Here is a 14651-nt window from a genome sequence, read left to right as displayed (position 1 = left end):
CTATTAGTAGGGTCCATAAAGCCTCTCATTTCAATTTGGCTTTACAATATAAGACTGGTATATTTTATGAAATAAATTGCCAACGGACATGGAATTACTCCGAAAAGGGTTGATGTAGTTACATGAAACTGTTAAAATTGAGGACCATACTCCACAGAGGAATTTTATCAGGCCTTTATTTTAAACCAAAAAGAAATATCTTTCTTGCCACTAGCCCATGGTCATTCCCTTGAAGACAAAAAGGACCCTTGGTGGTTCTGCCCCAGTGGTAGGCCTAAAGCCAAATAATGTTGTACGTAACCATTTGCCAATGTCGTTTTCAGTTCCCATAATGAATTATTTCATCTGATTTCTGAACAAGGAAATAGTAAATCAGTCCCCCTCTCCTGATGTCCCATCTTGTTCCAGTAATAGTTCAGCCCTGGCAAAATTGTGAAATATACGAATTTTGTCTCATTGTGGCTTTTCTTCTTCTTTTGTCAAATCTTCCGTGTCTTTGGCCTTGACTTTAACCTTCATTTCCTAGGCCCCTGACAGCCCACATTTTCTGAGGATCCTTTCCTATTTCCTTCTCATCAACCACAACCTCCCCACCCTAGCTCTAGACTCATCCCCTTCTAGATACTTCTAGCAAAGGTGTTAAGATTTTGAAGACTTCCACTGAGGTCGTGAATTTCCTCTGCCAGATGTTTCTGCTCAATGGAAGAGAGTAATAGAATAACCCAGTAGTTCTCAACCCTGCCTGCATATTTGAATCATCTGAAGCACTTCTAAAAATTACAAATGCCCAGATCTCATCTGTACGTGTTCTGATTTAATAAGTCCAATGTGAAACCTAGATACGGTATTATTAAATATCTTCTCCAGATGACTGATACACAATATTACCTATCCCTAGAGCTGGAGAATTTGGATAATGACAGGCCCTGTGCTGAGCCAGAAGGGAGACTGGAGATCAGCAGGATGCTTCAAATCTCACCTTGTTGGCAAGTGGCTACTTCAGCAAAACAGAGATTCATATACTTGTTTCCTACTGGTCACATCTAACAATGAAAAATTAAATAGCTCTGCAGAAATTTCTCTGATCACCCTCCCAAACCAAGATCTTTGAGTTGGCGGAAATATGGTTCATCTCACCTGACACTTCCTAAGAGAGTTCTGTCTCTTCTGTGACTCTAGCCATTTTTCCTCTCACATCCTCTGAGTAACAAGAGAGACTCTTTTTCTTCTGTGGACCCCAGAAAAGCAAATTATAAATGTTTTGGGTCACTTCTCCCCCTTATTCCAAAAAAAAAAAGTTGTAAAAACAAAAACCTGTTCAGAGTAAGAGTGACTAGTAGATCTCAGCTAGCACCCCTTGAAAGGAATCTATTAACAACATGGCAAAAAGAATGTGATAGAGGAAAAGAAAGGGTATCTGTCCAGCATCTCTGTTTCCAGTGAGCATCTACAACATGTAGAAGTAGATTCACCCTCCCTTCAGGGACTTATCATCTTTGCCATTTCTTATAAAGGATATGCCTATGGAATTTTCTTTCCATTTCTCTATGTCAGCAAAACCATCACAAATATGTGAAGGGAAAACCTAGCATTACTTACAAGATATAAAGCTGAGTTCTTTTTCATATGATTCTAATAGTCCCTTCTTAATGATATTATTTGTGTTCCATACTGATGCCCTTTTAAAATTGGAACTATACACCATCCCAGATGTCAATGTGAATTTTCAGTGTTGGTAACATGGCCTGTTATGGCCTTGGAATATTCATGGTCCCAGTTGGGAAAACACAATGGGCATTAAGTATTCAGTCCAAGTCCCAAAGAGCCTCCATGTGTAAATATTAAAAAGAGCTAAAAGAGTTCCTAGAAAACACATAAAAAGGAGACTTCAAAGAAAAAGATGGAAGAAATCCAAAATAAGAGGGGAGAAAAAATAGCCAATGACTCATTGCAAACCTTAAAATCCTCCCCAAGCAAGAAAAAAAGCAAGTATTGAATTGGCGCAAAACTAAAATACTGTATCTATGAATAACTTAATCAAATCAGATGGGTTGGATTCTTCAGACATCTGAATGATGACTTCTGAGACTGTGATCATTGATGCCTACTCTGGATGTATATCTTTGGGAGCCCAAGTAGCTGCCTAGAAGACCAGGCATCTCCCTGGCCAAGAAGAGCCCCTTCCAATGCATCCATGATTTCAGTGTTGTTCTGAGATACTACTCTCAAGACACTTCAAATCCCTAAGACTTAGAGCTCTGGAGAAAGAAAGGATTTGAAGACTGAGATGACATTTTCCCATGTTTGACCCTGCACCCTCTAAACCTGAGTGTTTGCTTTAAAAATAGTATCTTTTGCATATAGATTGGAGAGGAAACCAGAAATTCAAACAAATGCGGAGAATCTTCATTAAAATGACTAGCAAAGACATTATAACCCCTTTGAAAATTAGACAAATGACAAAGATATTTGGTTCACTCATTGACATCCTCTAATTTATGCTAAAATTCACTTTTTTTGAGCAATATTTCACTTTTTCTACTATCTTGAAATCTTTTGGCTCATTTTCAAATCTTTTATGAAATATCCATTTTATAAAGAATGTTTCATATGTTATTGCACTATTCATTATAGCCTAAAAGTTGACTTGCTACCAAGGACTGTCACAAAAATATACACTTGAATCTTACCTTAAAATTTGCAAAGTTGTACCAGGTGAGTTTGGAGGAACTTGACTGTTAAGAATACTAGCTTTAAAAAATAGTACTGATATTAGCAATAAATTGTCAAACTGGTGAGCCTAATTAAAGTCAACAGAATGAAAAATGAGACCCTTACACCATCTCATAGCTTGGGGGCCTACAAAACATGTCAAAATATGATATGTGTTGTGACAAAGCATTTGCTGTGTGAGTATATTTATTGTTCAATCTGTCCCACTTTTCTGCCATCCTCCCTGAAGTTAAAGAAAGGGGAGAAAGGCATTTAAATTACAGCTTTCATAGTTTGGATTGGATATATATACTTCCCCTGTGCTCTTGTCTCCTCTCAGGATCTCTCTAGTTGAAGAGAATAAAGTATGGGAACAGACATTCAATCACTTTATGCCGTATGGGCAAACAGAGACTATGAACAGAAAAATTGGTGTCAAAGGCCTATAGATAAACCATTCATACGGCTTTGACCACTTCCTAAGGGCTGACTTTAGCTCCTAATTCTCTGTTTACTTTGACCTTTTGCCTTGTCCCCTTTCATCCGACTCCTTTCTTTTGCAATCTCTTCAGTATGTTAAAGGTTTGTATAGGTGTTTCAAGGCCGAACAGTGACTGACTGAATTAAATTAGTGAGCTTTGGGGAGGACAAGCCAACAAAGTTCAAAGGGAAGGAAAAAAGATCAGAGTCTATTTCAGCATGGGGAAAAGAAGCATCAAGCCTGGCCATTGTCTTTACCAGCAATACTCATCCTCTTTTCTCAATACAATGTCAAAGGGTCTTTCCAACAAGTTCTGATTCCTGATGCCATAAAATTTAAGTCAAGGGCTTCTTCATGCTTATTCCTATGTTCAAACATTATAATTTTGTCTAATTACTGCTCTCCTCTTTGTCCTAGGTTAGAATGTTCTTCTGGATTACCTAAAGTAATGTGCTATCTGTATGAAATGGTCTTTTATAAACTAGATTGCTAGTTGTGTGAGAGGAAGTAAAGTCTCTGAATAATTTCAATATTCCTGTAGTTTCCAAGTAATAAATCTTGACATATGAATAGCAGGTTGTAGCTTGTAAAATATTTTTGCACCCAGTGTGTTATTTGATTCTCACCTCTTCCCCATGAAATAGACAAGGGAGGCATTAGGGAAACTGAGGCCTGGGTCATATGGCTACCTAATAAGACGCATAATTTTGGTGAAAACTAAGATGTTAGTAACTCTTCCTGGTGCCTTTCTACCATGCCAGTCTCCCAACATAAGTAGAATTGCCTGACAATCTGACGTCTGCTGCATACTTAGACAGTGTTCAAGGGCCAGGAGCAGGACAAAGTGGAACTATTAAGTTACTATATCAAAAATATTTATTTTACTTTCTTGAATCTGAGAGGACATTTCTGTTTTTGGTAATGGATTAGAATTTGCCCTGATAAAAATGAAACAAAAAACTTGTATTTAAAAAAAACTAAACTAAACATAGAAACATGGTTGCAGCAGTCATCTGCAAAATAACACATTACATCAGTGTTACAGCTATAGCTTTCTGTAAGACTCATTGTCCTTATAAAAAATCATATGGATCTCACAAGTTTTGCCAGCATGACTCTTAACTCTCCCCACTGTAGCTGGTAGAATATGTGGAACCTGCTTATAATAAAATGTGCTCTAAATTTGCCTAAAAGCAAAGTTTCCTATGGAAAACTGAAGATGAAGGAGATAAAAAGAAACTCTACTGTGCTTCCTGCTCAGCTTACCAGCTACCTTTGAGGAGGCCTGCCCGGGTTGCAGCAGTGCAAAGGCCCATTTATCAATCTATGGATGTGAACAAATAGGCTTGATGTTCAACTTGAGACCCAAAGGGTGAGCTTCAGAGGACACCACAGTCTGAACAACGCCAACATGATGAGTCATTATATGGGCAGATACGGGATCACCTCTCCAAAGGAGTGATTTCTCAAATGCAAGATAGGAAGACATGAATCTGCAGGAGTAAGTGGGGAAGCAATTTGGGATTTCAAGTTGACAGTTCCCAGCAATTTGCAGTTCCCCTAGAGTCAACGCAGTATTGGTCGACTCTAATGGGAGTCATTTATCTTGAACAAGGAAGGCGAGAATTCTTCCCCAACATGACTTCTCCAAGCCTTACATGAGGACCCAGTTCACTTTTAGGCCCACATTTTAGGAGTAATAGAGACAAGACAGGGATCATTAGAGGAAAGTGACCAGGTTACTGAGATCCTTTTTGCTCCTCAACTCTGCTTTGTTTTCCAAGTTCAGCCCAGCTGGACTATGGAATTCACTATCTACAAATACACTTTTATCATTTAATGTCATCAAACACATTAACCTTCCTTCCAGTTTTTTGTCTGCTCAGGTGTAAGTCATCCTCCAAAATATAATCAAAGTGCTATATTCCTGTAAAGCTCACTGCCATTCTCAAAGCCAGAACAGAATCTCCGCTTGGTCTGTTCATACCTCTCCTAATGCACTGATTATTTTTGTCTTAAGTTAGAGTTATTTATGTGCATATTTTATTTATCTTCTTGTAAGCTCTTGTCTTGCTCACTAATTTTTATCATTCATAGTACATGGCATCTAGCTACATCCCATGTTCAAATAATGACCAATCTGAACATTTCAGTGTAAAGGAAAATAAGTTTTGAAAGGAAAATTGGATGTAAAATGAAGGGACTAGACCAAAAAAAAAAAAAAAAAAAAAAAGCCTCAGGCATATACTGGGAGTCATTGTTGATTTTCAAACAAAATTGATAAGTGCAAGCATTAGTGAGATTACTTTGACAGCAGTGTGCAGTAAATTCAAAGAAAGACTCCTGTTGCCTAGCTAGAATGGAGTCATGGGACCAGAGAAGAGATGTCATATTGGGAAGTATTTAGAATATATACAGTTTAGAAGTAGTAAGGGAGGATTGAGCAAAGTAGTGGCTGTCAAGGCAGGAGGTGTAGCAGAATCGAAGGCTTAGACTCAGAAGGGGGTTGGAAAGAAGAGAGAAGAAGCAAAGATGACTTGAAGTATATAAAAAACTATAATGAGATTTTGGCATAGAGAAAAGAGGGAGAGAGAGGACTGAATTTCCCAGTTTTCATGCTTTTAAGACTGTGATGGCAAACTCATGGTGTTTTGCAGAGATGTATTTAGTTGCAGATAATCTGATAATTATTTCAGGGGAGTCCATACTGATCAAAGTTTGGGAAAAATACATTGTTACTATCATAAAAACATAAATGTCTTAGGAGAATGAAACATTAATATACAATACTAAACTACAAATTTTTTTAATATTTTAAAGTCAAGACTCTTTGTGGTCCAAACCCAGACTACCAGGGGTTATAATTCACTCTGTTCTGTTGTAAGGACATAATAGGATAGCATTTGAGAACCATTACTTGATGCTAGTATATGCACACATACATGTATGCTTAGGTATACACACGTTTGCATAAGCAAAGAAAAGTGTTTGGAAGAAAACACATTAAATTGTTGATGATGATTCCATCAGGGGAAGAGTAAGAAGAAAGGATAGGAAAAAATTTAATTTTAGACTCCTGCAGTGTTTGAATTTTTACTAGAGTATGAATTACTTTTGTAATTCCAATGATTGACAAAAAGCGAAGAAAATCATGAAACTAATAATCCACAATAGTAGGTTTTTCATGCATGGCTAATAAGCAATTCAGTTATATACCACACCAAAGTGTTTAACTCTTGAGAACTCACTTCCTAAAAAGTAGTGGCTAAATCACATCTCCACTCCAAGTGTCATGACTGGGGGAACTTGCAGAAGTTTCATGCTCACACCTTGTTTAGAAGAGCCATTGAGATTCCAGTTCTGAATTTGTCCACTCTGTCCTCGATGGAGATACCAGGTAGACTTCCGAGCCTTGAGGTTACAGATGCACATCTCAAAGAGAAGGGTCCTCCAAGCATTGAAAGAGAGCCAGTATTGAGGACTGTCAAAGGAATCATGACCTTCCCAAGAGAAAGAACTTATGTAATTGCAGTGGGCGAACCATTCTATTTAGATCCACAATTGACTCATGAATGGAAATGGTTGGCGGCATAATTACAAAGTTTGGGTTCCTGAATGATTACTTAGATGGAGTGACTTCGTATTATGTAATTTCCACTGAGAGCCACATTGCCTTAAATAGATCCCCTTTGAAAAAATCACACTGTACACTAGAAACTGGAAAAATAGATTACATCAAAATGAATCTAAAAGTTTTATCTCTTTTCTTTGACTGAAGTAGCCAAAATTTAAAAATTTATATTCATATGGGGCTCTTGAAGTGTTCTTCATCTACACTCAAAATATAGGCTACAAATCACATTATAGAAGCTATTTTCATTAACTGGATCCTTTTCAAGTGTGAGCAAAGAATCTTAACATTGTACAGATTTACAAAACTAAACATGACCTTCAGAAAACATCTATAAAGTCCTCTCATCTACTGTCAACCCAACCTTCAGGCATAGTGACCTCCCTGAAACACACTAGTTAACAGATTCCTTCTTTTCCCTTTCTTATAAAAATTGGTTTGTTTGGGTTTTATTCAGGTTATGAAAGCTGTGCAAGCACATTGCAAAAGTAGTAAAAGAAAAATGAATATTACCAGCAATTCCTTCCCCAACAAAAACTAACGCTAACATAGTGTTATACAATACACATATATATATTTTACCTAGTTTATTAACTGAGTCTTTGTAATCAAAACATTTTTAAAGAAATAATTAGCATAAAGAGCAACAACAAAATCAACTAATGAAATGACCATTTGTGCCTCTCTACCCAATTACACTACCTATCCACTGAGATTCTTTACTGAGGAGTCTCCCTCACAGATTATAGGATGTTCAAATAAAATAAAAATTGATAGTGAAGTGAAATTGGAAATATGGTAAAAGATGCCAAATTTTGTTAAATTGCTTAAATGATCTAAGATGTTGACCGGGCACTGACGGTTTTTCAAAGTCCCCCAGGTGATCCTAAGATACAGGCAAATCTGAGAAAAATGCAGTAGGTAAAGTGTCTGTGCTCCCAGCTAAGGCCAGCTCTACTGTGTCTGAGCTCTAATTCCACCCATCTGCTCAGGGATGTGGCTGCAGCAGTGCTGTCTTCTGACATCATTAATTTTTCTCTTTCTGATGGATTGTTCTCATCACTAGGACACAGACATGCTACCATTTCTCCCATCTCAAAGAAACCCTTTTCTTGATCCATTCTTACCTCTTACTTCTATCTCATTTCTCTGCTTCCTTTTATAGGAAAATTCATTAAAATAATCTACTTCTGTCTTTGATTCCTCTCTCAATGCATAGAGCTTTCTTCTCCAGTTCTCTGGGGAAGCAGCCCTGCTTGTCCCTGACCTCCAGGCTAATGATCCATTGGTCCTTCTCTGTGCTTACCTTATTTGATCTCCCAGCACTATCTTCCTTGGTGCCTGCTTCCTCTTTCTGGAGACACTTTTTCCTCCACTTAGCAGCCAGGAAACCATTCTCTCTCGCCTTCCTCCCTGGCACAGCCCCTCCTTCTCTGTTTATTGTGTACCTTCCTCCACAACCCCCTGGCCAAACGAAACAGGCATAACCCTGGCTCAGGGCCTTTGCACTGGCTGCTCCCTCTACCCAAGGCTCTCATCCATCCTCACTTCCCTCAAGAGAGAGTTCCCTCATCAGCGAGTTCTTCCCTTACTAGGATGGGTTCTTCCTGGAATTACTTACCTGCATGTTGATTTGCTGCTATTTGTCATCCGCCTCTACAGTGCGCTCCACAGGAGCAGATCTTTGTTTTGCTCACTGGTGCCTGTGTCCTCATCTACTAGTTGTTCATATTTTGTATGGAAATTTAGTTCAAAAAGATCATTCAACAATTCATTGCTCATTTGTCTTAAGAATTAATGTTTAATTACCAGTATATTTAAAATTCATCCAAAGAATGAAATATGAAATTTCTTTTAAAAGTCTAGTTTCAATCTCCAAGATAACATCATAAAATATATATTTCTCATTTTTGTGACAAGACTAAAATATAATTCAGAAATAACTTATTACAAATGCTGTTTACAAATTGCATTTTCACATCATACCATATCTTAAGACATCTCCCCATGTCAATAAACGTAATTCTTCACCATCACTGAAATAACTAAATGGCTGCACAATATAGATAGGTCATAATAGCAATGACAGTGACAGAAACAAAAATCTGAGTGCCTACAATATGTCAGGTGTTTTTTGACACCATCAACATGCATCACCTCATTTAATCCCCACAGGGACCCTAAAGTGGTTGTAAATTATTGTCTGTTGTATTTATGAAGAGGCCAAGATTCAGAAAGTCATTTTCCAGGATTCGAATCCAGACCCAGCTGATTCCCAGTGCACACATTACTGCCCACCTTCCTCAGGGTGAATTTCTAGAAATAGAATTTCTGAGTAAAAGATTCGGTATGGATTTATGTTGCTTATTTGCCTCCACCTACCCAACTTTGGATATGATTTATCTTTTACATCTTGTTGACACCTTTGGTGAAAAGTATCTCATTGTTGCTTTAATATGTTTTTTAATTGCTAATATACATTTTAATTACTAATCATAATAAACTAAGAAAATGTATTTATTCTTTTATAAATTGTTTGTATGTGAATTGGGCCCATTTTTCTATTGAGTTATATCTTGTTCTTATTATCCACAGATATTCCTTATGTTAATATTTTTCCTAGTTTGCTTTTCTTTATATGTAGAGATTTTACCATTTCTGCTGGTTTGAAGCTGTTGTGTACCCCAGAAAAGCCATGTTTTTTTAACCAGACCAATCTCATAGAGGCAGACTTTGTAGGAAGGGATCTTTTTCCTTAAGTTGCTTCTATGTTTCCATGGAAACACTTGGGTGGAACCTTTTGATTAAGTGTGTCCATGGAGATGTGTTTCCACCCATTCAAGGTGGGTCACTTCCTGGAGTCTTTAAGAGAGAACCACTGTAGAAAAAGCTCAGAGCCAACACAGCCAGATTTGCTTGGAGATGTAGAAAGAAATCACCACCTGGGAAGCTGTTTGTAACCAGAAGCCAAAGGACCAGCAGATGTCAGCCACATGCTTTACCAGCTGACAGAAGTGTTCTAGACCATCGGTCCTTCTTGAGTCAAGGTATCTTTCCCTGGATGCCTTAGTTTGGACATTTTATGGCCTTAGAACTGTAAACTTGTAACTTAATAAGTTCCATTTTTAAAAGTCTTCTCATTTCTGGTATATTACATTTCTAGCAGCATTAACAAACTAAAACAGCATTGAATTAAAGATTTTTATTTTTATTTAATCAAATCTTCTGGGTTATTTCGGCTTGGTGAAACATTTTCTCATTCCAGGAACATAGACACATGCCAAACTATTTATCCAATCATTGTGGTTTTAGTTTTTACATTTAAGTTTTAATCTATCTAGATTGTGTATGTAAATTGTTTATTTTTTAATTCTTTGCCAGGAACCCCAATCATATTTATAAAATATATCTTTTCCCCAATTATTATAGGCTGAATAGTGGCCCCAAAATAGGCCACATCATGATTCCTGGGACCTGTGAATGTCACTTTACATGGTAAAATGGACTTTGCACATGTGAGTACAGTAAGGATTTTGAGATAGGGAGATTATCCTGCATTATCTGGGTGGATCCTAAATTCAATCATAGTATTCTTACAAGAGGGAGGCAAAGGGCAGCACAGAAGAAGGCAAGGTGACCACTGAAATAAGAAGCTATGCTGTTGACTCTGAAGGTGGAGGAAGGGCACGAACCAAGGAATGCCTCAAATGCAGCTCAAAAAGCTCGAAAAGTCAAGGGAACAGACTCCCCTAAAGCCTCCTGAGGCGGTGTGGCTCTGCGACATGTTGCTCTCAGCCCACTGGAGTGGATTGCAGATGCTAGCCTCAGAACTGTAAGAATATAAGTCCATGTTGTTTTAAGTCACAAAGTCTGCAGTATTTTGGTACAGCAACCAAAGAAAATGAATGCATCAATGAATTGAGATGCCTCTTTTTTCATACATACTCGAGACGTTTTTAGAGTCACTGTTTCAATGTCCAGTCTTATTTTTTTGCATCAGGACTACACTGTTATAAAAACATAATAAAATAATTTGATATTTGATATGACTAGTTTCACCCCTTTCACATTTCTTGCCTTAAAAATATTATTGCTTAGGCTGAGCCCCCTATCCTGGGGTTTGTTCATATGAAACTTAATCCCACAAAGGATAGGTCAAGCCTACTTAAAATTAGGCCTAGGAGTCACCTCCGAGAGAACCTCTTTTGTTGCTCAGATGTGTTTCTCTCTCTCCAGTCAACACAGCAATAACACAGGGGGTGAGAGCAGGGCTTTGCAGGCAGATAACCTGGAGAATCTTCTTCCACTTACTTCAATGTTCTAGAGCAAATGTAATCTCTAATCCTCAGTTTCCCCATCATAGGTTGTCCCCACCATAGACAGAGCCTGACAATTAAGCAAGATACCATTTTTAATGACTTTAGTATAGTTCTTGAATTAAGAAATTTTATTTTATTAGAGAAGTTGTAGGTTTACAGAAAAATCATGCAGAAAATATAGGGTTCTTATGAACCTACCTCCCCTCACACACACACTTTTCATTCTTATTAACACTTTACATTAGTGTGGTACCTTTTCTACAACTGATGAAATGATATTAGTATAATTATTCTACTAATTATAGTCCATAGTTTACATTAGGGTCTTTAATAATTTTATTCTAGTAACTTTTATGGAACTTAAACTCTCCCCCTTTTTACCGCATTTGTGCTTTTGAACAATAGTATTCTTGGACAATGTTTCAATACTTTGTGAATTATGTCAAACAACATTGTCTTTTCTTTTCCTGAATTCTTATAACAATCTTTTTCCGACAGGACCCAATTCCTACAAGAATTTTGTGTTCTAATCTTGATATAGTCTTTAAAAATGTAATATTATCATTATCTGGATCACGATGTTGCTATAAAGAGCAGAAACTCCTCGGGTGTGCATCTGTTCTTCTGTTTATGTTTGGGCACAGTGAAGGTCAGGTCCCCTTGCAGCATACCGCATGGAGTTTCCTCAGTAGTTTAAACAGAGAGGTGTAGTGGCAGAACTGAGTTCACCCAGCACCCGGGAGCATGAGCAGACCAAATGCAACCCACCTGTGCTGACTCCCACATTCAGGCTGCAAGAAGGTATGCCACTCACATCTGCCATTTTGGAACAATTCATTGCTGGTGAGCCCAGTGGTAAATATGCAGTGATGGCTTTCTTCATTAAAAGGTCATTTTTAGAGCGGTGTGATGGTCGCTCAGTGGCAGAATTCTCGCCTGCCATGCCAGACACCTGGTTTCAATTCTTGGTGCCTGCCCAGGTAAAAAAATAATAAATTTCTTTTAAATGGTAATTTTTATTTTTCATTTTATTCAGTGCCACTTTTACATTTATTGGCCTATCAAAATGATGCATCATTGATTTCAAATGTAATAAAAAAATTTTTTTAAAGAATGTTTAAAAATAATAACAGAGACCAATGAATCACTTTCTTTATACAACTTAGCCTTAGTTTCTTAGGGCTGCTATGACAAGTACCACAGTACTGGTTGGTTTAAACAACAAAAATCCATGGTTTCCATGGTCTCATGGTTTTGGAGGCTGAAAGTCCAAAATCAAAGTATCAGTTGGTCATGCTTTCTCCAAAGTCGGTAGCATTCCAGTGTTGACTTCCTGGCAATCAATCTCTGCCTCTATCACATAGCCTCCTCCTTCTAGCTCCTCCTGTGGCTTCTGGCACTTCACTGTTCAATTTCCTCTGCCCGGAAGGTCTCCAGTCATATTGGATTAAGGTCCACCCTGACTCAGTTTGATCGTTCATCTTCAAAGATCTTATTTGCAAGTGAGTTCACATCCACAGCACCAGATGTTAGTAGATGAACACTTCTTAGGGGGTAGGGGAAGAATGATTCAATCTATCAAACAGGTACTGTTGTAAGTGCCTTACATATATCACTTATGAACTCCTTTAATTCTTATTAAAATCCTCTGTCCCTGGGACAGAGCAGTTAAGTAACTTGCCCAAGGCCACACAACTCCTGAGTGGCAACCTAGGGCTCTGATACCCACTATTTTTGCCATACCCAGGAGACTGTGAATAAAGTCACTTCAACAATAGTCCATCCTGGGGAAAGTCATAATACAAGTTGGCAAGAAGGGCCCATAAATATGTAAGTATCATAAATCCACCATCAATTGCTTAAATCCACCATAAGCAATTTACTTCCAGGAAGATATCATCCATCAAGTTAAATTTAATTTAATATTATTGGTTTCATACTTCAGTTCATATATTATTCTAAATATTATATGCTATAATACTAAGAAATTTATACTTTTATGTTGATCTTTAAATAGCTTTATGATAAAAATAGTTTAAGTCAAATCTGGAGGGTCAAATATTTTTATAGGATCAAAATATTTCTCAAATTTGAGAACATGGTGATAAAACATTTTTCATCTAGCTCACTTTGTCATTTAAAATGCTCTTCCTTCTCCAAGGCCCAGTAGAGTTTTTTTCTCATAAATCTTGGCCCCAGAACAAAGTGGAAGAACTCACCACCCATATTCCAGCACCCCATCAGCACTTTTCCTTGTCTTTTAATTCAATTCCTTGGACTGTGTCTGTCCATTTCCTCATTGTAGCCAGACAAGGCTCTCCTCACCTGTTCACTCCCTCCAGGCAGAGCACAGAGGGTTCTGTGCTGATGCTTGTCTGTTCAGTAAAAAGAAACCCAATCAAGACTAAGAACACCAAGATTATTGACTAATCTTTTTGTATGTCTCATACAATCTTGAGGGGTATGGATGAATTCATTAATCCTGTTGTGGCATCTCTACCAAGAACCCACCTGGTCTGAGCTTGAAAACCTGCAGGACTGGTGAGTTCATTAAGGGTAAGGCAGAAAACTGATGATGGACATCTTGGATCATCAGAAGCTCCCCTGAGACCGTACTGGAGAATCTGCCTCTTTGCACCATCGATCCAATTCTGCTCTCTGGTGTCAACTGATTTTTGAACCTACTCCTACCCAGGGAGACTTACTTGATAGGTGTTTGCTATTTCGTTCCTGGATTTCTAAAAACTTAAGGTGAAATTCACATGAGATAAAATTAACCATTTTAAAGTATAGCATTTAGTATCATTATGTACTTCACAGTATTGTGCAACCACCAACTCTAATTCCAAAACATTTCTATTACCCCAAAAGGAAAACTTGTACCCATAAAGTAGCTATTCTCTATTATCCCTTTCCCCCAGCACTGCCAACCAGCTTTCTGTCTATGGATTTATCTACTCTAGATATTTCATATAAATTGAATTATATAATATGTGACCTTTCGTGTCTGGCTTCTTTCACTCAGCATAATGTTTTCTAGTCTGATCCATGTTGTACCATATATCAATACTTCATTCCTTTTCACAGCTGAATAATATTCCATTGTATGGATAAGCCACATTTTGTTTATCCATTCTCTGTGGGTGGACATTTGAGTTGTTCTACCTTTTAGCTACTGTGAATAGTGCTGCCATGAATATTCATGTACATGTTCCTATTTGAACCCCTGTTTTCAGTTTCAGATGATATGCATTTAGAAGTGGGACTCAGAGTTATAGGTTAATTCTACATTTAGCTTTTTGAGGAACCATCAAACTGTTTGTCACAGTGACTGCATAACTTTATGTTCCTACTAGCAATGTAATGGCAGGTGTTTTCAATCCCCATTTCACTGTGAGAATACTAAGACCCAGAAAATTTAAAGGTATATCCAAGGTCACACAGATAGTGAGGATGGAAGCAGGGGAAAGATTTCATACCCTTCAGATGTGAATTTGGCCACCTGGAT

This window comes from Tamandua tetradactyla, chromosome 9 (genome assembly GCF_023851605.1).
Source record: "Tamandua tetradactyla isolate mTamTet1 chromosome 9, mTamTet1.pri, whole genome shotgun sequence".
In the NCBI taxonomy this organism is placed as follows: Eukaryota; Metazoa; Chordata; class Mammalia; order Pilosa; family Myrmecophagidae; genus Tamandua; species Tamandua tetradactyla.
This window is presented reverse-complemented; position numbering follows the sequence as displayed.